Source organism: Schistocerca serialis, chromosome 1 (genome assembly GCF_023864345.2).
Source record: "Schistocerca serialis cubense isolate TAMUIC-IGC-003099 chromosome 1, iqSchSeri2.2, whole genome shotgun sequence".
NCBI classification, from domain to species: Eukaryota; Metazoa; Arthropoda; class Insecta; order Orthoptera; family Acrididae; genus Schistocerca; species Schistocerca serialis.
The window spans coordinates 960645152-960670184 of record NC_064638.1 but is presented as its reverse complement, the minus strand read 5'-3'; the positions used below and the strand labels follow the sequence as shown (position 1 = coordinate 960670184).

The 25033-nt window shown below is 35.7% G+C and overlaps 1 long non-coding RNA gene across 2 annotated transcripts in view; it reads left to right on the top strand.

Moving 5' to 3' along the window:
* Positions 1-3012: 3012 nt before the first annotated feature.
* LOC126458621 (uncharacterized) overlaps positions 3013-25033 on the top strand; it is an 82593-nt gene continuing 60572 nt past the window's right edge. For both annotated transcript variants that reach the window (XR_007585668.1, XR_007585669.1), the window contains exons 1-2: positions 3013-3234; positions 8498-8604. This is a non-coding gene — a long non-coding RNA (uncharacterized LOC126458621). The remainder of the gene's footprint in view (positions 3235-8497; positions 8605-25033) is intronic.

Here is a 25033-nt window from a genome sequence, read left to right as displayed (position 1 = left end):
CAAGGGCTCTGGGGTAGACAATATTCCATCAGAACTACTGATAGCTTAGAAAGCAGCATCAAACCTGTTCAGTACCACCCACATACATAGAACCAATCAAATTTTGTCACTGAATCGGAACAGGTAAAACAACATAAATAAATTCTGAAAATCCATGAATATAAAATTATCTCCCTCTTAACAAAAATTCTTTACTGAAATCATAATCTCATTTCCCCAGCACCATAAACTCTCGAAATAGTTTATAACAAATGCTCCAGTAGGAATGACTAACACACACATTATTCTCAATCATTCCTCATAAGATAACTGACTTCAATCTATAGTATAAAAACTTAACAATTCAGTGACATTTCTCTGCCATTCAGAAATTAGCATATTTGTGCATATTTTGTGAACTGGAAACTTCTTATGTGTAGAGAGATGAGTATGAGTTAGGATCTCATACTGATCAGACCTATTGATAGGTGCTCTGAAAAAAATTATTAATAATGTGATATACCTGCACCAAAATGTTTGAGAATGTCATTAAGTGTGGAAGAGAGTTCAGTGTAATACACATTGTGAAATTCAGAACTTCTTGACATCAAAAATAACTGAATTCTGCATAGCATGTTGCTTCTCTCTTGAACATGGACATTTTATTAGGTGAGACTGATTATAGCAACATTTGAGCAAGCTGATCTAAATGAAACAGTCCATTTAGGTATACACTTTCTGCGAAGGATAGCTAATAATTGTAATTAACTGGCTATGGTTATGAATGATGTGTGCATGTAGAATTCCATACTCTGTACACCTTAGTGTAAGGCTTGGTTGTAACTAGTGTATGCAAGCTTCCCGTAATAAAATAAATTTTATGCACATAAATACTTTCATTAACTGTTATTAACCTTCCACCAAAAGAAATTGTTTTTAGTGGTTATAAGGTGTACAGCTGTTTTGCCATAGCTTGTTCCATCTAGAAGCTGCATTTCAGTAACTTCAAGGGGGCATGCCTTTGAGAAGAGATTCACCACAAGGTGCTTGGTACTCTATTCACAGCAGCCCCACACTGTGCCACCGCAGTGTACAGTGACTGTAGGTTGTTGTTAATTTGTAATCCCTGGAGTTTGGAAGAGTTCTCTCTAAACATTTCTTTGTCACCATTTTTAATTTTGGTGTCATCCAGTTTTTTGTGTGCACTGTGAAAGTGAATGAAAGATACCCTGTTAATTCTGAATCAGTCTAGGGCTTGTTTGAACATAGTGATCACAGTGTTCTCTGGACTGCACAGAGGGCTTTGTAAATCATAACAGTCGTGTTGCCTGCAAGTAACATGAAGTGTGCTTTTTGTCTCATACACCATGGCAGGCTATTCATAAATATTAACAACAGCAAGAGACCAAAATAGCCCTGTGGCTCTCCACATTTCATTATGACTCAGTTGGAGCAGGCAGTTGTCATTCCACATTTATTCAACACTGTTGCTCTCTTTGTCTGAGGTATGAGTCCAGCCACTTCACTACTTTACCATTTAAGTCATAGTGCTCAGCCTTTTTAGGTAGAATCTCCACAGTCAAGTGCTTTAGAGAGGATATGAAAGATTCCATCTGGTGACTATTATGGTTTATTAATTCAAGGAAATGGTTAACAAATGATAAAAATTGCCTGTTATGTTGAAGTACCCTTTTGGAATCCAAACTAATGTAAATTAAGAATGTTGTGTTTATTCATTTAGAAAGACTTTTTAATGATGAAACTGGTCAGTAGTTGGAAACCTCTGCTTCATCATTTTTTTGAACAGTGGTTTGAAAATTGCATATGTAAGTCTTTTAGAGCCATTACCTACATTCAGAGACTCACTAAGTATGCAAGAGATAATTTGAAGAATAAAACTGCAGCATGATTCTGTACTTTCACTGAGATGTTTTCCACACCAGTGGCACTTTTGTTTTTCATTTGGCTTACCACCTTCTCTACCTCATCTGTTTCTATATAGTGTACATGCATCTGGCTAATGTTGTACTGCACTGATTTTTGTAGAAGGTTTGTGGATTCAATCAAAGACCACTTACAACTAGTGTCAAAAAGAGGTTGTTGAAGATATTGGCAACTATTTCACCTTTATCAATCATGCTACTAATAGAGCATACTTTGATCATCTCTGTATGCTCTGATCTTTGGCATGGCTCCACTAAATGTTTTTATTTTATTCTATGAACTTTTTATTTTAGATTTAAAGAACATGCTCTTAGATTTTCAATCACTTATTCAGGATATACAGTATAATTTATAGCGCCCACTTCCTGAAGTTTAGTGGAACTTCTGAGTGAATTTATTTCTTATTTTTTCTTTTTTTGTGAAACATTTATGACAACTAAACTATGATTATGAATATGTACACTTACTTTTAAAATTTTCAAAGTAAAATACCTGTAGTTTAATGCTGTCAGAAACTGTGTCCAAGTATGCAGAAAGATCTCCAGATATTTTCACTCCATTCGTGTTTTCTCCATAAGGCACCACTGCAGCACTCAAGCTTTTCACTGTATCAGACTGAAAAACACAAGAAACTGCAGTAAACAAAACTGTAATAAAGGTTCAGATGTTTTCTAGTAAGAGATTAAAGTGTCAGTGACCCTTTTTCACTTTCACTCCCATCTCAGTTTATAAATCTTATGAATAAAATTTGAATATTGGTCTCAAAGAATAGGTAGTGATCATCACTTTGCACTGAGATACATACTGTTTTATAACATCACATTTACTGACATTTTACTCATTAAATCCTAAATGAAGTATGTTCCACTAATAAGTCCACATCTGGCCAAATGAAATAAATAAGGATATTAGTCTATTACATAATGATATGTAGGACTGCCTTAAGTATTCTATGAGCTCTACAGGAGGAGGCAGAAATGTTTCTGTTGACTCTCTGTTATCCTTTTGCTGAATGAAAGGAACTTAATTCTACTCCCTGATATTGTTAATAAGTTAATTTTATGTAACTGAACTTTAAAAAATATGTTTGTTTAAAAGAAAAATATTTATCTACTTTTTGATTATTCTGGTTTATGCACCACTTCTATATGTCTGTATAGTATTTGAGATGACCTGGACAAAATAGCAGCACAGAAATGTGGGATTTGTGGAGTTTCCATGGCACCACTCTGCCAGTGAGTGAGTAAACATGGAGCTGAGGAGGCTCCTTCAGACATGCAAATCCTCATGGCTCACAACTCAATAGACAAGGTAAGGACAAGTAATTATATCTGTTGGCAAAAAACAAGAGAGGGTGCACCAGCACACAGAGGTAAATGCCATTGGTTATTGGGATTAGGTGAAACACTGGCTTTAGTCAAATTCCAACACACTATATTACAGGAAATGAAACTGAGAGAGAAATGGAAAGCTGAAGGCCACTTCATTCATCAGAATATTAGTGGAGAGGGGAGGGGGGAATAAAGGAATAAAACAAATAAACTATATGAGTTATTCATTTTTTTAGGAGGTATAAATCATTTGAAAAAAAAAGTGTTAGTTGCCTATCAGAGCATCATAGCATTACATAACCACAGCAATAGAAAATATTAATGTTAGTGGTTATACATTATTATTTTTCTCATGTCAGAAATGTATCGGTACAGGTACATACATTTTACACAGCTACGATTAAATTACTTTTGATCAAAACTTGGCCACTTCCAGTGTATTCTCTGTTGATTGTTGAAGATCATCTTCTGTACAGGAGACTGGGCACAATTGACACCGAAGCATGTGCCGAACTGTCTGTTGTTCTACACAGTCACTCTGAATATTGTTTGCATCAGTGTGTCCCCATCTTGCCATGTTAACTTTTGATCTTCCAACTCCAGATCTCAGTCTATTGAGGGTGTCCAACTTGTCCATTCCCTGTCAAGGCCTGGAGGTAAAACTTCAACAACTCTTTTCCAACCAGTGGGAAGGTAGGTCATAACACTACACAGTTGTAACCTAACATTTTCAGCAGTGGTTCTAAGTTCCTTTGGTGTCGTTGACTTCAGTCATTGCAGATGTGGCTCATGCTCATACAGAGGATGGGTAATTTCCTGTTCCAATGCCTTTCTTTCCTTGCTCACAGCTATCTCTCTTCTAACAGGTGGTGGTGCTATTTCTGCGAGGTGGTAAAGCCATTTCAATGGAATGGATTTCAAGCAACCTGTTATAATTCTGCATGTTTCATTAAGGGCTACATCAACCTGTTTGGCATGAGTTGAAATCTACTGAACAGGACAGGCATATTCTGCCGCAGAATAGCGTAGTACCATTCCAGATGTTCGGATTGTTTCAGGTTGACTACCCCACTGTAATCTGGCCAATTTCCATAGGAGATTGTTCCTGGTGGAAACTTTCAACTTGCATTTCATGCAGTGCTTTTTGAAAGTAAGAGATATGTCAAGTGTCACTCCTAAGTATATACATAACTGAGCCCTTTTCAGGGCCACAATTAACGCTTACATATATTAACATAGAAGAACTGCTAGAGAACTGTGTAGTCAGCACCAGTGCCATATACTGTGCATATGGGAGACACATAGAAGTTGTGACATGTACAGTGGTTATACATAAGCTTCATATTCAAGTAGATCAGTTCACAGGAAGAGACAGCACATTCATATAAAAAACAGGAATGTAAATACAAAAATACAGAAACAATAAAAAAATTTATAGATCAGGATTTAAAGGGATCTACTTGTGTGTTAATACTTGTGATTGTTACATTATACATGTCCCTACTGGATAACTGAGAGATTTTCATGAGAAACTGTGATGGTTTATTGTGTTGCTTTGCAGGCACGAAGAAGGGATTGTTTAGTTGCGGTGACTTAAATGTAAATCTCTTGAAGGAATCTGACAGAAAATGTGATTCATATGTGGTGTAAGCTACTAATAATTTCAGTCATAAACTTCCTGACTGGTTTGCTCCAAATAGTAGTACACAGGTAAAGTCTTCATACAAGAAACAGAAGTTAAAGAAATGCATCCCTGTCCTTAACATCCCTGCCCTTAACTTAGTTCCACATTCAGTTTGGAGGCACTCAGAGGTAGCACTGATGGTGATTAATGACAGCACTACTGGAAATTTTAAAGAAACCTTACGAATTTCTGATGCAGATGAAGTTAAGTATGATTCTAATTGGCAAATCATCTAAATTGCTTACTGACTCGCCTTGACACTCTTTCAGTTTATGGACCAAATAGGGTGTTGTGTCCAGTTGTAGCCAACAATTTGTTCGAGGCTCCATAAAATTGGGTGATGTTGATACATCATTTAGTCCAGACTTTTATGACAAGCCGAAAAGGTATCCAGGGTGGGGGAGAGGTTTTCCAATAATGAGTATGACCAAGTAGTAGATTTCTCTCTCTGAGGAACAGAATGATTGGTAGAACATTATTAACATTGTTTATGGAGATTTGATGACTATGCTGAAAAACTTAGCAATGTATCTTTGGTACACTGAGGTGTAGTGCAATACTCAATAATAGTTAATTGACATGCTATAATAATGTGTAGCTCTTGTTTTGGAGTCCCTGTGTGAAAAATAGCCTGAAGAAGTAATGAAGGAGAAATATATTCATATTATAAACTGTACTGCAGTATATTAAGAAAAGTTGTTAAAAATCCTGAAGTACACACATCTTCTCTCAAAGTGACGTATCAGGCAATAAAATAAAATCAAAATCAAATACTGTTAGAAGAGAGACAGGGACAAAAGCCATAGATTTTTGATGATCTTTCTGCTAAAGAGAATGGAAACAGTCTAAAAAGCAGTTCAAAGGTAGCTGATATTATTAATAATTACCTTTTTAAAATAAGTAAGAATATTGGTGCAAACAGCATGAAACAGAGAGCAAAACAATACACCAAATAAGCAACAGAAAGAACAATTGGTGAAAAAAGAACTAATCTTACATCCCCATTTCAAATAACTAAGATCATTATGACTCTAAAATTAAAACCGCACATGGTGTGTACAATGTTCCAGTAAAATTTCAAAAATTGTGACCCAATAATACATAATGCTTTTCACACACATTCTTGCACCTTTTTAGAGCATGCTAGCTAGGATACAGGGATCATGATGTGGAAGCAATTGGGCAATGAACTAATTTTTAATATTTAAACACTTTTATTAAACAACAACAGTATAAATGTGTCTTGAGCAGTATACAACTTCAACAATTAGTTAACAACTCTTGCCACTTAAAATCTTTAAAGGGCTGCCGATTAATGTTCTAAGGCTCTTTCAGTTCATTTATTTAATTGAAACACATGATAACAGTAACATGATATAAGCCAAGTTATGACCATAAGCCTTTCCTCTAGCTCCTCAAAATGTCAAAATGGTTTGGATATAGCAAGGCAAATGGACACTAGTCTCAGATGATGGTATGAAAATTTAAATATAATGTTGTACACTAGTCCCTTCAAATATTAAACAATTTTCACTATGAAAAAGATAAAGAGGCAGTAATCCTTTCAATGATTAGTGACTAAAACAATCAGTACAGAATTAACTAATAAACATCAGGAATTAGACCCTTCAAATGTTAATTTAAATATAGAAAGAATGTCTGGACAGTAGCCCCTTTCAATGACTAGTGATTACAAATAATTAATGCAGAAAAATCAGCAAACAGATATGAGGCACTAGCACCTTCAAATATTGAACAAATAGAAAGAAAAGTAAACACTAGCCCCTTTAAATGACTAGTGATAAGTAACAATTAATGAACAAAATTCATTGTAGAAAAGATAAACTAGCACTGGCCTCCTTTAATCATTAGTAACTAAAGACACTTATCACGAAAATCAGCAAATAGGTGTTGGCATCTAGCACCTGCAGATGTTAAACAAATTTCAATATGGAGAGAATAAGTGAACACTATCCCTTTGAATTATTAGTTATTAAAAACAATTAATGCAGAAAAAGCAGGAAACAGTGGCTGCAAACTGGTCCCACCAAATGTTAAACAAATTTCAATATAGAACAAATGAAGCAACCTTGACTTCTATTAATAATAAGTTATTAAAAATAATTAATACCAAAAATCAGCAATAGATGTCCAACACTAGCCCCTTCAGCTGTAAAACAAGTTTCAATATAAAAGGAATAACCAGGCATTTGCTGTTATTTGCCCTCACATGATTTGCAAATCATTAACTAGTCCATATACTATTACTCATAATAAAACTGCCACAGTGAAAATAGAAATTTTCATCAGTTTCACCCTATCAAGAGAGTACTTGGTGGATTTTACATAACCAAATCTCTAAGCAGTTTGTAACTACTACAAGTACAGTTTCAGAATTTTTGGGCCAGTTGCAGTCATCCAAAAGAGTGGGAAGGGCATCTGGTATTTGAATGGTCACAACTGCCTTTGGTACGCCACAGCAGTACAATGTGCTATGAATTTAACAACCAACAAAACATTACTTAAGTAACCAGTTTGAGTTCTAAAAGATCAGAAAAACTATATGAGATTATGTATATCAAAGATAACAGGGAGTACAAAACACAGTCAGTGAACAATTATTTAAAAAGGGAAAATTGGTTTATTTCCTGCTATTGCTTGGCACAGCCAGGAGTGCTAAACAAGAACAGTGCCTGGATCAACCAGAATTGGGTGAACTGGGAATCCAGTTCCTTCCAGCACTTTTATTGATAAGTTCCATGAGCCACTACTAACTACTGTATGCAATATCATATATAGCACACTTGTGGGTGAGCAGGCACTTGGGCTTGCTTTTCGTCCTCTCTCTGTGAACTCTCTCCTGGCTGCACTCTCAACACAGACCTGTCTTGCTCTGCCACTGGCCCCTTCTAGTGAGTGTCATTCTCACCCACAGGCAACAGGCCATGGCTCCACCACAGAACACTGAAAAGGACATGTTTTCAAGCACACACACCTCCAATCTGCCTACACGCCATGTGGTCTTTGGCAACAAACATGCCAAATATCACTACATCACATCAGATGTATCAGTTCTTATTAACTAATGTAATGAATCATTAATTCAGTGTGTTCCCCAGTCAGACTGCAACATGCCATTGTCAAGCTTCTCTATAAGAAGTATAAATTAACAAATGCAAATAACTACTAACAGTGTCATTTGTTAGATCATTTTCTAAAATTTCTGACTCCAAGCTTGTTACACATCTATGTCATAATGGAATATTTGCACATATTGGAATCTTTGAATTATGAAGTAGCACCAACTGGTCTCTTCTGTAACTAATTGAAGCCATTTGATTTTGTCAGTCATAGAATTTAAGTTTTTAAACAATTTGAGTTTAGTACATGTCTAGTTTAGTTCCTATTTAAGAAACAGAAAGCAGAAAGTTATTGTATATATTTGAGTGGTACAGTGATGGATGCCACACCTTCTGCATGGTATAATGTATCATTTAAGTTATCATATTGAAGACATAAAGTCTGAAAATGATCATATTTTTGGTACTTTATTTTACAGGTCCGTTTTGATCACATAAATTTTACATTTCACTATGACTGGTTTTGGCTGCTACCATCTACAGATCATAAAATATTCTGATGTAGTATCAACATCAAACTAAACATGTAGGTACATAGTAAGTGTACAATGTGTGCTGTAGGTAGAAGTTCAAAATAATGTAATTTGTCCTAATGAATGCTAAGAGGTTCCAAATGAGAAAGAAAACCAAATAAGGATATTTCAACATTTACTTTTATAAAACATTATGTTTTCTGTGCTTTGAGCATAAAAATTCCATGTCAAAGAATAATTATTGTGAGACAATAAATTACATTGTAGATGTCTGAACATTGGAGAAATCTACATCTACATACATACTCCACAATCCACTATACAGTGCGTGGCGGACGGTACCACGTACCACAACTAGCATCTTCTCTCCCTGTTCCACTCCCAAACAGAACGAGGGAAAAATGACTGCCTATATGCCTCTGTACGAGCCCTAATCTCTCTTATCTTATCTTTGTGGTCTTTCCACGAAATATAAGTTGGTAGCAGTAAAATTGTACTGCAGGCAGCCTCAAATGCTGGTTCTCTAAATTCCCTCAGTAGCAATTCACGAAAAGAACACCTCCCTTCCTCCAGAGACTCCCACCCGAGTTCCTGAACCATTTCCGTAACACTCGCATAATGATCAAACCTACCAGTAACAAATCTAGCACCCTGCCTCTGAATTGCTTCTATGTCCTCCCTCAATCCGACCTGATCGGAGTCCCAAATGCTCAAGCAGTACTCAAGAATAGGTCGTATTAGTGTTTTATAAGCGGTCTCCTTTACAGATGAACCACATCTTCCCAAAATTCTACCAATGAACTGAAAATGACTATCCGCCTTCCCCACAACTGCCATTACATGCTTATCCCACTTCATATCGCCTTGCAATGTTACACTCAAATATTTAATCAACATGACTGTGTCAAGTGCTACACTACTAATGGAGTATTCAAACATTATGGGATTCTTTTTCCTATTCATCTGCATTAATATACATTTATCTATATTTAGAGTTAGCTGCCATTCTTTACACCAATCACAAATCCTGTCCAAGTCATCTTGACATGTTATTACATGAAGTCTTATGAACTGTATGTTGCATTATTTGAGCTTTTTCTGTGATCACTAGTGAAGCTGATACACCAGAAGTCATTTCTGAATAATAAACAAAAGTTACTGTATCACAGAGGTGACAAACGTGTCAGCTGCAATGTATCACAGCTGTACTTATAACAAGAATACAATTTCAAATGGATGAAAATCAAGTTTGGCCCTTCCCATGAACGATGCTGAGGAGTGAAGTTCAGTACTTCGAAAAGGCCGGTGACACAGCCAAGAAAGAAAAGGTAAAACAATGTGGTCATAAAAGGATGTCAGAAGTATTCGCCTCATGTACAAAAGGAAAAATCACTAAGCAAGAGCTTGCTAAGAAAATATAAGAAAAATTACACGTTTCATGAAATACGCAGATTCCAAAATTGACTCAAGGAACAACAGTAATGATTTTTGTAACATAAATCTGACTTTCCAAGGTCAGTCACATCACTGTATCATTACCTATATTGATAATATAGTATACTTGTGCCTTTGCATGACAGGACCTGAGTTTATAAAATCATGACAGAGTTTTAAGGATTGAAGTATTAGCACTGTGTGAATATAATTTTCGAGAATAAGCCAATAATTTCCATTTCATTAAAAAGAATTTTATATACATGTCATAAAAAGAACTGGTATCCTGGAAAAGTATAAATTATTAAAGAATATAATAAACCATTTATAGGCAATAACATTTACAAATGTACACATTTTTGAAAAATCTGAGTAAAATTTCAGTTAATAATGTCACGTTAATCATACTAGGCACATTTCCTTCCACTTTGTATTACACTTTTGGTAGTCTATTCTCAGTAATTTCTTTCTTTCATACAGGTAATTTCACTTATTACAATAGCATAAAACCTGTAGTGGCTGATGAAACAGTGTCTGTATTGTTTTTGCATTCAATAGGTAGAGGAAAACCGTCCTTCCTGTAGCTTACTCATACCTATAGTAATAAGTGATATCTTTCACTAAATATAGACATTACTGACAGAATTTTGTTATGGAAGTGAACAATATTACTGAAAAACTGGGTGAAATAATGCAGTCCCATGAAATGAATGTACTGGTAACTGATAAAGAGTCATCACTGGCAATTGCAGTGAGACAGAAAACCATAGAAAGAAGGACAGGTGGTAACTGGATCTCAAACTCAATACAATTAACGAAGAATGGTTTGTCGAAACAGATGATAACAGTGATAACTTGTGATAAGTGGCTGTATGGAACTGCGCCCACAAGAGCAATAGTTTCTATCATAATGATTTGCGTGAATCACATATCTTTCCTAGCACGCAAATAGTAGAACAGAAAGTATCCATTGAAAAAGAACAATAAAAAAATAGTAGGAAACCAGTCTTATCAGCATCTGAAGGTGACAGCCTTGTCCTAAAATGCCTAGAGCAGACGTCTAAGCAGTTTTAACAAATTTTGTCTAAGCAGTTGGAAAGAATGTCAAATAATTTTGATCAGAAATATTTGAGTTTCAAAACAGAATTTTTGAGTTTTGAGCAAAAATTTAAACACAAGTTTCAGGAAAAATTTTCCAAACTTTAAGCCAAACAGAAGAACATTACTTAACAGTTAGATGAGCTTACCTGGAAACAAACAAGTTTACAGACAGAAAATTGAATCTTAGCAAAGGTGGTATCAAGTGATGAAAGCTAGCATGTCAGATTTACACAACATATATGGTGATTGAGTGGTTCAGATACAAAAGATATTGGAGGACATGGGTTTTCTTAAATTAGAACAGAAATACATCAGTAATGAAATACAAAAATTAAACAGTCTTGCTAATGGTGGGTTATTTGACCGTGACACTACACTTGCAGAACAGGCAGTAGAGCAACACCATACTCACCTTGCAGGAATGGAAAGGATACTAACTGAAAGAGAAGATTGTTAACAAAAGCAATACTAATTTGAAGAATGCTGCTCAACGAATATGTAATGAAAGAAGTATACAAGCTTGGGTTCAAGTGAACTGTTTGTTGTTAGTAACAAGAAGACGAATGGTAAAAGAGTAAATAAACAAAACAACAGATATTCAACTAATATTACACACAATGTAAGTGAAGGGATTAAAAGGTATATGGGCAGTTATCAGTACCTTACTTACAGTGAGGAAACTATTCATATGTGACTCAAGTAACTATATCACATACACATGATAATACATCTTGCCAGTTGATGATGTTGGCAGATGAAAGTCTATTTGAACATAAACAGTTTCAGGTATTTTCTATGGAAAATACTAACTGAAAGAGAGGGCATGATTGTTAACAAACTCAACACTGATTAGAAGAATGCTATTCAAAAAATATGTAATGAAACAGGTGTACAAGCTTGAGTTCAAGTTAACCCTTTGTTGTTAACAACAAGAAGACAAATAGTAAAACAGTAAATAAGCAAAACAACAGTTCTTTACTTAATATTGCACACAGTGTAAATGAAGGGAGTAGAAGGCATATGGGCAGTTATCAGTACCTTATGCTGTTATTGATGTGGTCTTCAGTCCTGAGACTGGTTTGATTCAGCTCTCCATGCTACTCTATCCTGTGCAAGCTTCTTCATCTCCCAGTACTTATTGCAACCTACATCCTTCTCAATCTGCTTAGTGTATTCATCTCTTGGTCTCCCTCTATGATTTTTACCCTACACGCTGCCCTCCAATGCTAAATTTGTGATCCCTTAATGACTCAGAGTATGTCCTACCAACCGGTCCCTTCTTCTTGTCAAGTGCCACAAACTCCTCTTCTCCCCAATTCTATTCAATACCACCTCATTACTTAAGTGATCTAATCTCCAGCATTCTTCTGTAGCACTACATTTTGAAAGCTTCCATTCTCTTCTTGTCCAAACTATTTATCATCCATTTTTCACTTCCATACATGGCTACACTCCATACAAATACTTTCAGAAACGACTTCCTGACACTTAAATCTATACTCGATGTTAACAAATTTCTCTTCTTCAGAAACGCTTTCCTTGCCATTGCCAGTCTACATTTTATATCCTCTCTACTTCAACCATCTTCAACAAAACTCCTTTACTACTTTAAGTGTCTCATTTCCTAATCTAATTCCCTCAGCATCACCCGACTTAATTAGACTACATTCCATTATCCTCGTTTTGCTTTTGTTGAAGTTCATCTTATATCCTCCTTTCAAGACACTGTCCATTCCGTTCAACTGCTCTTCCAAGTACTTTGCTGTCTCTGATAGAATTACAATGTCATCAGCGAACCTCAAAGTTTTTATTTCTTCTCCTTGGATTTTAATACCTACTCCAAATTTTTCTTTTGTTTCCTTCACTGCTTGCTCAATATACAGATTGAATAACATCGGGGACAGGCTACAACCCTGTCTCACTCCCTTCCCAACCACTGCTTCCCTTTCATGCCACTCAACTCTTAAAACTGCCATCTGGTTTCTGTACAAATTGTAAATAGCCATTCGCTCCCTCTATTTTAACATTGCCACCTTTAGAATTTGAAAGAGAATATTCCAGTCAACATTGTCAACAACTTTCTCTAAGTCTACAAATCTAAAAATGTAGGTTTGCCTTTCCTTTATCTTTCTTCTAAGATAAGTCGTAAGGTCAGTATTGCCTCACGTGTTCCAATATTTCTATGGAATCCAAACTTATCTTCCCTGAGGTCAGCTTCTACCAGTTTTTCCATTTGTCTGTAAAGAATTTGTGTTAGTATTTTGCAGCTGTGACTTATTAAACTGATAGTTCGGTAATTTTCACATCTGTCAACACCTGCTTTCTTTGGGATTGGAATTATTATATTCTTGTTGAAGTCTGAGGGTATTTCGCCTGTCTCATACATCTTGCTCACCAGATGGTAGAGCTATGTTAGGACTGGCTCTCCCAAGGCTATCAGTAGTTCTAATGGAATGTTGTCTACTCCCGCGCCTTGTTTCGACTCAGGTCTTTCACTGCTCTGTCAAACTCTTCATGCAGTATTGTAACTCCCATTTTGTCTTCATCTACATTCTCTTCCATTTCCAGAATATTGTCCTCAAGTATGTCCCCCTTGTATAGACCTTCTACATACTCCTTCCACCTTTCTGCTTTCCCTTCTTTGCTAAGAACTGGGTTTCCATCTGAGCTCTTGATATTCATACAAGTAGTTCTCCTTTCTCTAAAGGTCTCTTTAATTTTCCTGTAGGCAGTATCTATCTTACCCCTAGTGAGGTAAGCCTCTACATCCTTACATTTGTCCTCTAGCCATCCCTGCTTAGCCATTTTGCACTTCCTGTCGATGTCATTTTTGAGACGTTTGTATTCCTTTTTGCGTGCTTCATTTACTGCATTTTTATATTTCCTCCTTTCATCAATCTATCTTACCCCTAGTGAGGTAAGCCTCTACATCCTTACATTTGTCCGCTAGCCATCCCTGCTTAGCCATTTTGCACTTCCTGTTGATCTCATTTTTGAGACGTTTGTATTCCTTTTTGCGTGCTTCATTTACTGCATTTTTATATTTCCTCCTTTCATCAATTAAATTCAATATATCTTCTGTTACCCAAGGATTTCTACAAGCCCCCACCTTTTTACCTACTTGATTGTCTGCTGCCTTCACCACTTCATCCCTCAGAGCTACCCATTCTTCTTCTACTGTATTTCTTTCCCCCATTTCTGTCAATTGTTCCCTTATGCTTCTCCCTGAAACTCTGCACAACCTCTGGCTCTTTCAGTTTATCCAGGTCCCATCTCCTTAAATTCTCACCTTTTTGCAGTTTCTTCAGTTTTAATCTACAGTTCATAACCAATAGATTTGGGTCAGAGTCCACATCTGCCCCTGGAAATGTCTTACAATTTAAAACCTGGTTCCTAAATCTCTATCTTACCATTATATAATCTATCTGATACCTTCTAGTATCTCCAGGATTCTTCCATGTATACAACCTTCTTTTATGATTCTTGAACCAAGTATTAGCCATGATTAAATTATGCTCTATGCAAAATTCTACCAGATGGCTTCCTCTTTCATTTCTTATCCCCAATCCAAGTTCACCTATTATGTTTCCTTCTCTCTCTTTTCCTTCTCTCGAACAGGTGTACAAGCTTGAGTTCAAGTTAGCCCTTTGTTGTTAATAACAAGAAGACAAATGGTAAAACAGTAAATAAGCAAATCAATAGTTCTTTACTTAATATTACACACTGTGTAAAAGAAGGGAGTAGAAGGCATGTTAGCAGTTATCAGTACCTTATGTACAGTGAGGAAACTATTCATGTGTGACTCCAGTAACTATACCGCATACACATGTTCATACATCTTGCAAGTTGATGATGTTGGCAGATGAAAGTCTTTTAAAACATAAACAGTTCCAGGTATATTCTACCTAAAAAAAGGTGTGCCCCATAGTATTCATTAAATATGTTCAAGATATTCTACCACATAGCTGGAATGAACAGGAAAAGATTCATTGTGTGGTAGGAAACACACAGGGGGCACCTTGCTATGAGCTGCGAACATAAGAGAGTGTTGTGAAACTCTGAACAATTTGAACAGGCTTTTTTTCCTACATTTTTGTCACCAGGAGTACAGGAATAACTCAAACAAGACGTTTTTGACCTAGAACCATTTAATAATATACAAGTGAACTAAGAAAATATTTCGAAAAACATCTGAAGAAGATTCCTTAGTGGAGTAAACCTATGTCACATGTAGATAAATTTTAAGATTTTAAAGATTAGGCTATATCACACATTAAGGAGAAGTTAGTTGCAATACAAGAAATTGATTTAGAGAATTCTTTGGTCTGTAGTTGATGCCATTGACCTCATTTCTGAGGAGGGATGTATGCAAACAAGAAACATGGATTCACCCTGTGATTTTCATAGTATTACTATGGCAGGTCAAGTCAATAATATTAATTACCAACAGGAGTAGCAGCAACCAGTAACATTAGATAATAAACCCAATAGCAATTATTTTAAAGCCAATGGAAACACACAGAAAAGCGAACAGAACATATCAAGCTTGGTTATCCCAAAATGCAAATTAATCATAATAGACAAAACTGGTATGGTGAACCATCTAACAGGAATCTAAAAAATAGCAATGGTTATCACAGAAAAACAAAATATCACATGAAACCTGTCTAAAGTAATAACATTAGACAAGGGGAACCAGCCTTTCATAGTAATCAAACCAATAACTGGCATACTTAAGAGAATCCAGTTCAAATATTTGAGATGGTTAATAGTAATGAGAGTATTCCAACGCCACCATAAAATAATGCTAGCCCATGAGATTCAGGATTAATGGGAGTGTATTTGGCAACTACTCATCTTTTGAGGTATGATGAGGAAAACAACTTTGGAGAGTAGTTACTTTCTGATGAGACAATGAAGGACAAAGAGGAAATGGTACAAGCAATATAGGCAAATATAGGCAAACATAGGAAATGCTGGATGCAGTTGTTTCTGCAAATGTTTTCTCCAAAAGTTTGTCTGACATGATAGCAAAGGACCACTTTTCCTTGACAGAACTCCACAGTATTAACAGCCATAGGAAACAAGACATCAGGTGACAACTAGCAAGCATTCATTTCTGTTATCTTAGATAATACTATGATCAAATATATTTTCTTATGTTTGGCAGGTTAATAGTAAATTGTATTCTAGGAATGGAGTTTTGTACACAGTATAAGACAAACTTAAGATATCAATGTAGATACTGGTAACTGCTGCTTGCAGGTTGACAGATTTTATCAGTTAATTTGGTTATGATGAAGGAAAACTATACACAAAATAGCTTTAAAGCAACTTTTAACTGTACCTATCCCGAAATACTATTAATGAATGAGCAATGCAGTTATGAGGTGTTGGGTAACTTGATATCACATAATGTTATCAAAGAAAAGGTTGGGGGGTGAGGTTATTTAGCTGAGGCACAAAGAAAGCAGTTATGTAAATTATTCATACGCCATGACACAGATGTTTTGTAAATAACCAAGTATTATAAAAGATTACATTTAGAAAGTGGATGTATATCCACATCAAACTATCTGTCATAATTCTTACCCAATCCATTGGGTAAAGAAAGAGGTAGCAAATAAAGAAATAGAAGGAATGTTAAGTTGGTGAGTAGCAGAACCTTTGAACTTTCCATATTGCAGTCTGTTGTTGGCCATCATTAATGAAAATGATAGTATTTTATTACTACTTGTTGCTTGATCTATTAACAAAATTGTTATTCATGTAAGGATGAATAAAACTTGAAATTTAATAGTGTTAAGTATTTAACTTCACTGGATCTGTGCTTTTCGTACTGGCAGGCATTACTTCACCTAGATAGTAGGAAATATACTGCATGTTTATGTCCTGGCCACAGTTATAATTTTTGTTTATCAACTTTCTGACTCAATGTTAGTGTGAGTGTCCTTACAGCAGCACTGGACCCTGTTTTGGGATCAGGACTGCACAAGAGAGTCACCATATATGTCAATGTCATATTGACCACGAGTTCGTGTAGGAAACATTTAGGTTTGTTAGGTGAGGTACTGAAAATTTCTTGACTTTAATATTATATTTAATTTAGAAAACTCCACACATGGAAGACAAAAAATAATATATTTCAGTTACATTATCTCCCCCACAGTTATTTTTCTTGATCCCAGAAATTTTTCTACATTACAGAACAGAAAACAATTAACAGTGTTTACAGACTAACTTCATTCTTTAGAAAGTTCATACCTAAACAATTGTTAAATAGTGAACCGACCCTTAAACTGTTAAGATAAAATAATACATGCACTGAAGGATTGCAAAGAGACTTCCAGGTCATAAAGGAACTTTAGTAAATGCAAATATTTTACACCATCCCAATATGACACAAGAGTTTTGCTTAGGCGCAGACGTATCATTTCAGAGTCTTGGGCCTTGTCAGTTTCAAGTTAGAGAAACTGATGGAGAGAATACAAGCTGTTTAATCAGTTTTCTCAGCCTAACACTTATCAAGTGTGGAGAACCTTACCGAACATGAAGTGTATTCGTAGTATGGGGCTTTTAGAAGATTGCATACTATTTGTGGGAAAAGCACCAAAAGTTTATTCTCACAACAAAGCTTTGTCTTTTTTGATGACTTGCAAATTGTTACACATGAAACTTGCTTATGGTACTTATTCTTACAGAATTCAGTTTTGAAGAAATGTATATAAAATGGGAGTGAAACGCTTCAGCTGACATAATTTCTAGACTCCAACAAGACTAAATAAATTTAAAGAACTAAATGAACAGACCTCAGATTGTAGAATATTATTAATACAAGACAAAAATTGTAGACCCTACTGTGTCACAAACTGGGAAATTTAAAAGAAAAGGATCCTTGTTGGAGGAAGTTAAAAGAGAAACTAAATAACAAGTAAGATGGGAATATATGTAAGTATCTCACAATACACAAAGGCTTGCTATTTCACCAGCAAGCACCAGAATCAAACTGCTGCTGGGTCTGTATACATGAAGAGTACGTAACTGAATTTAGTAGGTTTACACCCAACATGTGGCATTATTGCGGAGTAAAAAGGTGCAATGTGTTAATTATGTCTTATTGTCTTTCTCCAAATTTGCACTGCAATGTCCAAATAGTAATAAAAATTTATATTGTATGTCAGAAGGTCACACAAATCAGTTTCATGTGAATGAATAACATCCTATCATAACAAAAAAACACAAGAATTAGGGTCAGTTGACACAGATGGACCATTTCCTGGAGGAAGAGGAGGTGTTAAATATCTGATTGCTATATATGATGTTTTCATGAAATATGTATGAATGTATGCATGCTATGAGAACCATTGTAACTAATATAATTATTAGGAGGATAATTGTGGCCTATTTTCCTACAACAGGTGTACCTAAGTCTCCATTAACTGACAACACATCATATTTTATAAATCCTAAATGGAAATTTTTTCTCAAAGGACACCAGTAAAACAAATTTTAGTATTCCAATTTCACACAGAAGAAAGTCCAGTAAACATATATTTAAAGAATTTAGTCACTTTATTAGGACTTATATGCCAAACAAGCAAATGAAATGGGTAGAGTACATTGCCCACTTTCAGCACATAGTTAATAATTCACCACACCCTCTAATGTTCTGATGACTTAAAGTGTGAGTGTGAGTGTGGGTTATACTGACCTATTTCCCCAAACCACATTCCACTTCTTTATGAGGTGACTTACTTGGAATTTTTCAACACCTCTTCTTTATGGGATAGTCAGCTACTGGAAAATCTCTTGACTTCTTCTCCATTGAATAGTGCTAGGTACAGGAACTTTTAATCCTGTTTCTACTTATAAAATGAGTAGACATAAAAACTTTCCCTTTCATCAGTTAATGATATATTTGACTTTCATACACAATATAGTTCACACTTTCAATATACATATGTAACTTTATGTAAGTACCTCATACCATCAAACATTAGAAAGAAAATGAGTTATAGTTAAAAGAAAGTTGGCTTGACTACCATGAGTTTCTTAATATGAATCAGAAAATACATCTTGCGTCTAACAAGGCTGAGTCAGGAATCTACAAGAGTACCTTCTCAACTGCTCTGGTTTCACACAACAATAGCCAATGACACAATAAGCACAGAGTGGCATAAAAACTCCATGGATCTTCCTTACACACACACTATAACCTCTATGGATTGCCCGACAGGTACTTGTCGATGCCGTTCGTCTACCGCATCTGCTTTTTTCCTGTGACTGATTTTAAACCTGGACACACAAACATGTGATGCACAGTAGGTTGGCTTTTACCATCCCACACTCATTTCTAGAATATTGTGTGTTCAAGATGGTAGAAGGCTGAATGGTTCTAGAATTTACAAATAAATTCTTGAATCACTACATATCTCTTATTTCCGTAACAATTTTCTCTCCTCTCTAGAACAATCTTTCACTTATTGTTTCTCTGTTCATTTATTATTTTACTTTGTTATTAAGACATGAGCATTTACTCATGGTTTTAGTCAGCTTTACTAATAATTAGGAATTGTGAGGACACTTTTTCTTTCCTTTATTTCCTTTTCAATCAAAAACTTCACTTGTTTATGACACATGAGTCATCTATTTTCTATTCTTATCTTTTTGTACTACTTTTTCCTAGTATGTGCTATTTTCATTAGTTGTAGCTTGGAGGAACTCTGGACGAAATTAAAGTATTGTTTTGACATTCATTTACTTCCATGAAACATAATAATACTAGTTGTTCATAGAATTTACACTTTCCAGAATAATTCCTATAGAATTTGTGACTTTTGTCATGATACTTTCCCATTCTCCTAGGATACACCTACTCCTTGCTTGTGGGTTGACCTTATGAGAGGACTTCCTCTTTACATTCTGGTAGGTACGCCCCTTACAAAACATCTCTATTGTTTTGGCCACAGATCATTCTATCTCCACATAGGTACGTCTGTCCTTTATAGTTAGTGATTGCTTGGTATGCCCCCCTTATCCTTTCTGAGTAGGCCTTACGGTTCATTACCCTAATATACATTTCTATGTATACTATAATTAAGCATCATCTGGTAAATGTATAAAGCTATCTTAAACCTTGCAGTCATTCTTTAATATGTCATTTACTCCCTAGAGTCCTCCTCTAATTATCAACTTCTGTACTTACAATAGATATTATGTCTATATATACTACTTACATCCCCCTATCCTTCAATTCATCAGAGTTTTTACTGCACTGACATTGTTCATGCCTTTTTCTTACTTATCCATTACTCATTACTAATTTATATTTGTTCGTTAAGTATGGGCACCTCTCCTTATGTATATTTGATGTAGACCCATCATAACTCCCCATATATTTGTGCATAATTCCATATGTACACACCCTTTTCCCTACACCTGGCAGTCCTCACATCATGACAAGCTTTGTCTTATATAATTTAATGGTTGCGTAGAAGTGTATATGTGTGTATATGTGAACGTGTGTTTGTGTAATCTGATTCTTCGGCCTTCTTATCTAAAGATAAGATGGAGGTTATTAATAACCATGGAAATAAGGAAGGATTTCAGCAATAGAAGTTTATGAATATGGAAAGAGGGAAAAGATAGACAGGTCCTCAAGATGAGAAGTAAGAAAGGAAAAAGATAGATGTGGTTGCTAGGACCAATGAAGAGAAAGAAGATAGCCCCAAAGACAGGAAACCCTTTCCACCCCACTTCCCCTGGATCCCAACCCCTCAGGTACTTGGGTGAGATGCCAGAGGAGGTTTGGTGTTAAATCGTCTCCTACAGAAGGAAATCCTAACAAACCTATGGAATCAGTAAATGAAGAATAATCAGTCACACTTGTTTGTGAGGGTTGTTTGAAAGATGTGATGTGTGTTTTGTGTGAGTCATGATTTATCTGTTCTTGTAAATCAAGCTTTTAGCTACATACCCATCCCTTTGAAAATTTATACAAACCCTCCCATCTATATCACATTTCATAAAAGGTATAAAATACTCTATACAAAATAGAAAGGTTATACACTTTGGTATAACAATTGTTCAATTAGTCACATCATTTTACATTTTCTACAAATACACTACTTTATTCAGTATATTTCATTTAGATATCACCTTTCTTTGTGATTCTCCTAAGCCAGTTATGGTCATATTCATATTCAGTTATTTTCTTTTTTCTTTTTATTAAGTAATAAGATTATAGGATAGTTTTAGATTTTAAAGGAATTCGGTGCAGGAAAACTATTTTGGAAGAAACACCAAAAACAATTCAGGATCCAATGGTCGTCACTCAGCCTGTTAACTCAGAGTGTTAACATCCCTGGGGGATAGATGACACCGCCCAGGTGCCATTGATCTGATATTAAGCTTTCTTGTGCACTGGCAGACCAGTAATTTTCTTTAAATTTCTTTTGAAGTCTTCCCAAGAAAAATATTCTCAATATTTACTATACCCCGTTCAGAGGCTTCCCCTAGGAGGTACCCCACAACAAATTTGATCTTCCCAGTTTTTTGGTAAAGCCTGGTTAAACTTTCTTAAGAAATGGGTCAGATGTACATCACCGTCCAGCTTAAATTTAGGGAATTGTCTAGATAACCCTGAATTAGCTCCCCATTGTAAATCGGTCACAGTTTCACTAGTTAGTACAAAATTAGTTGAAGAAACCCTTTTTTCTTTTTATCCTGCATAAGCTTAATCACTTTACACAGGCCGTTCATACCCTTCCTGCTATCATTAAGTTCAGAAGAAAGAATAGGCAATACATTCCCAGATGTTATTCTCTCGGTAACTTTTTGATGTATAATTTCCCCAAATTGTTCCTCAAGTTAGCTATTTTCTCTTTGAAATTCCTTTCTACATTATCTACCTGTGTGTTGATACCTGTAATTTGCAATTGAATGACTGGCATTAACTCATTGTGCTAATCTACACTCTTTTGCAAAGCATACAACACATGTCTTACATCATTATACTTAATATTGTACACATTTTCAAAAAAGCCTAACTTTTCAATAAGTTTGGATTCTACATTATGACATTTGTTCTCAATGGTCAGTACATATATGATTTATAAGGGTACTCAAAGTGTTTGTCAACTCATTCTTTAGATCTACTTTTAAATTCTCTACTATAGTACTTATAGCATCAAACCTGTCTTCAAAGCACCCATGCCTTGATGAGGATTACTAAATTCTTTGCTTTGAGAGTTGACCTTGCAACTTAAAAACCTAAATTTGTCATTTGAATATTTAAAGCTTCCCTCTGAGCATTTACAGCCTCACTCTGGGTATTTAATTGAGAATTTACCAAGCCTAATTCTTTCCTTAGAGTCTCACTCTGAACATTTAACTCAACCTAGCCCAGTCAGGTACATCTTTGCAAACTTTCATAGCCATAGCCAGGTCTTGAGTTTCTCCAACCTGTTGTATGTTTTCCATTCTCTTGTATGCTTTAGGTCTTGTAAGCATTTAAAACTAACTTTAAATATGATAACTACAGAAATAAAGTTCACTCAACAATATCTTGTACCATTTTGTATTAAAGTAATGAAGTTTATGGTTATTTTTGTGTGTATGTTTGTGTTTGTTTGTGTGTCTGTCGACCTGCCAGCACTTTCATTTGGTAAGTCACATCATCTTTGTTTTTAGATATAAGTAATGAAGTTTAGTTTCACACTCACTCAGCGCAGAATTCTCGTAGCATAGGTGAGCAGATGTGAAGGCAGGTCAGCACTGGTGAACAGCATCTGGTGCCAGAAGCATAAGGTGTACATTGGTTTCCATGTCTGCTTCCCTGTGATGTGAGTGAGGGCTGTATACTCCTCACACTGGATCCTCTTGGTTGAAGCATTCTATGAGTATTTCTTTTTAGACAAATACATCAAAATTTTCTTTCTTGTTTTATAGTTTTGAATTTCATGTCATTGTCAATTTCACGTCTTCTTCATTTTTCATTCAAATTTTGCTCCATTAGATACTTGGACATATTTGAGTGTCTCAGAGTAAATCCCTTGTCGTGTTATGTTTGGTTGCTGTGGCAACACGCAATAGCATCTTTTCTCATTTTTGACTGAAAACTCCTGTTTTTTCGATCCTGTCAATGTTTCTTCCTTACACACACACTAAAACCTCTATGGACTGCCCGACAGGTACTTGTCGGTGCCATTTGACCTCCGCATCTACTTTCTTCCCATGACTGATTTTAAACCTGCACACACAAACATGTGATGCGCAGTAGGTAGGATTTTACCATCCCACATTTGTATCTAGAATATCATGTTTTTGAAATGGTAGAAGGCTGAGTGGTTCTAGAATTTACACAGAAATTCTCGAATCACTACAACCGTTCTTGAGAATCTACATCTGCCAAACTAATTTTAGGGTAAAATGAGCTTCATGAGTTGTCAAAACCTTTGCCACATATGACAGTACCCAAAATTTCACTTAAAGAGAAAATAAGACAAGCTGCAATTATTGTGAGTAACGAGCACAAAAGAGGAAGGCCAAGTGTGACAAGAATTTGGGCCAAACTTACACCTTACAGACAGGAGATGAGAGATTGTTATGAAAACATTCCAAAATCTAACAGAGTTAGAAAAATAAACAAGAAGTCTATGGTGGTATGCTGTCCATTGTGTACTCCTAACTCTGTAACCCTTCACAATTAGTAGTATGTCTTAGGATAGAATATTTCCACCTAATGCTAACAAGGCATCAAGCTATATAAGCTGCTCGCTGTTACTGACTGTTTGCATTGCTGAGGCAACAAATGCTGAGAGCAGAGAGACAGCACTCAACAATTTAGAGTTGGGAAAATAGTACAGCCAAAAATAAATCAAGACACACTTTCAAGAATGGAAATAAAGAGACTTGCAGGGGATAAACATTGTATTAAACACATTGTGCAAACTGTATAATGTGAGAGTTTAAACTTTGAAATGTCTGAAAACGCAATGGGAAGCAACATACATTCAGACTTACCATTCTTAACACCTGCATTTCTCTACATTTTACTATTACTTAGTTTCTAGTATGTAAATCAGTTACAAGAAATTTTTGAACGGATGTGTACTTTAAAAAAAATGGTCCCTAATAAAGAATTTCCCTATCCCCAGACCAAATTATGAAAGAAAATTTAGATATAAGTAAATTTTTAAAATAAGTAAAATAAATCCATAATTGTAAGTGCTCAAAATGTCTTTGACATACACTAATGGCCATTAAAATTGCTACATCAAGAAGAAATGCAGATGATAAACGGGTACTCATTGGACAAATATATTTTACTAGAACTGACATGTGATAACAGTTTCACGCAATTTGGGTGCATATATCCTGAGAAATCAGTACACAGAACAACCACCTCTGGCCATAATAATGGCCATGATATGCCTGGGCATTGAGTCAAACATAGCTTGGATAGCGTGTACAGGTACAGCTGCCCATGCAGCTTCAACATGATACGTACTGTGACGAGCCAGTTGCTCGGCCACCATTGACCAGACATTTTCAATTGGTGAGAGATCTGGAGAATGTGCTGGCCCGGGGCAGCAGTCAAACATTTTCTGTATCCAGAAAGGCCTGTACTGGATCTGCAACATGTGGTCATGCATTATCCTGCTGAAATGTAGGGTTTTGCAGGGATCGAATGAGGGGCAGAGCCACGGGTCGTAACACACCTGAAATGTAATATCCACTGTTCAAAGGACCCTCAATGTGAACAAGAGGTGACCGAGACATGTAACCAATGGCACCCCATACCATCACGCTGGGTGATACGCCAGTATGGCGCTGAAAAATACACGCTTCCAATGTGCGTTCACCGTGATGTCGCCAAATATGGATTGGACCATCATGATGCTGTAAACAAAACCTGGATTCAGAATGAGATTTTCACTCTGCAGC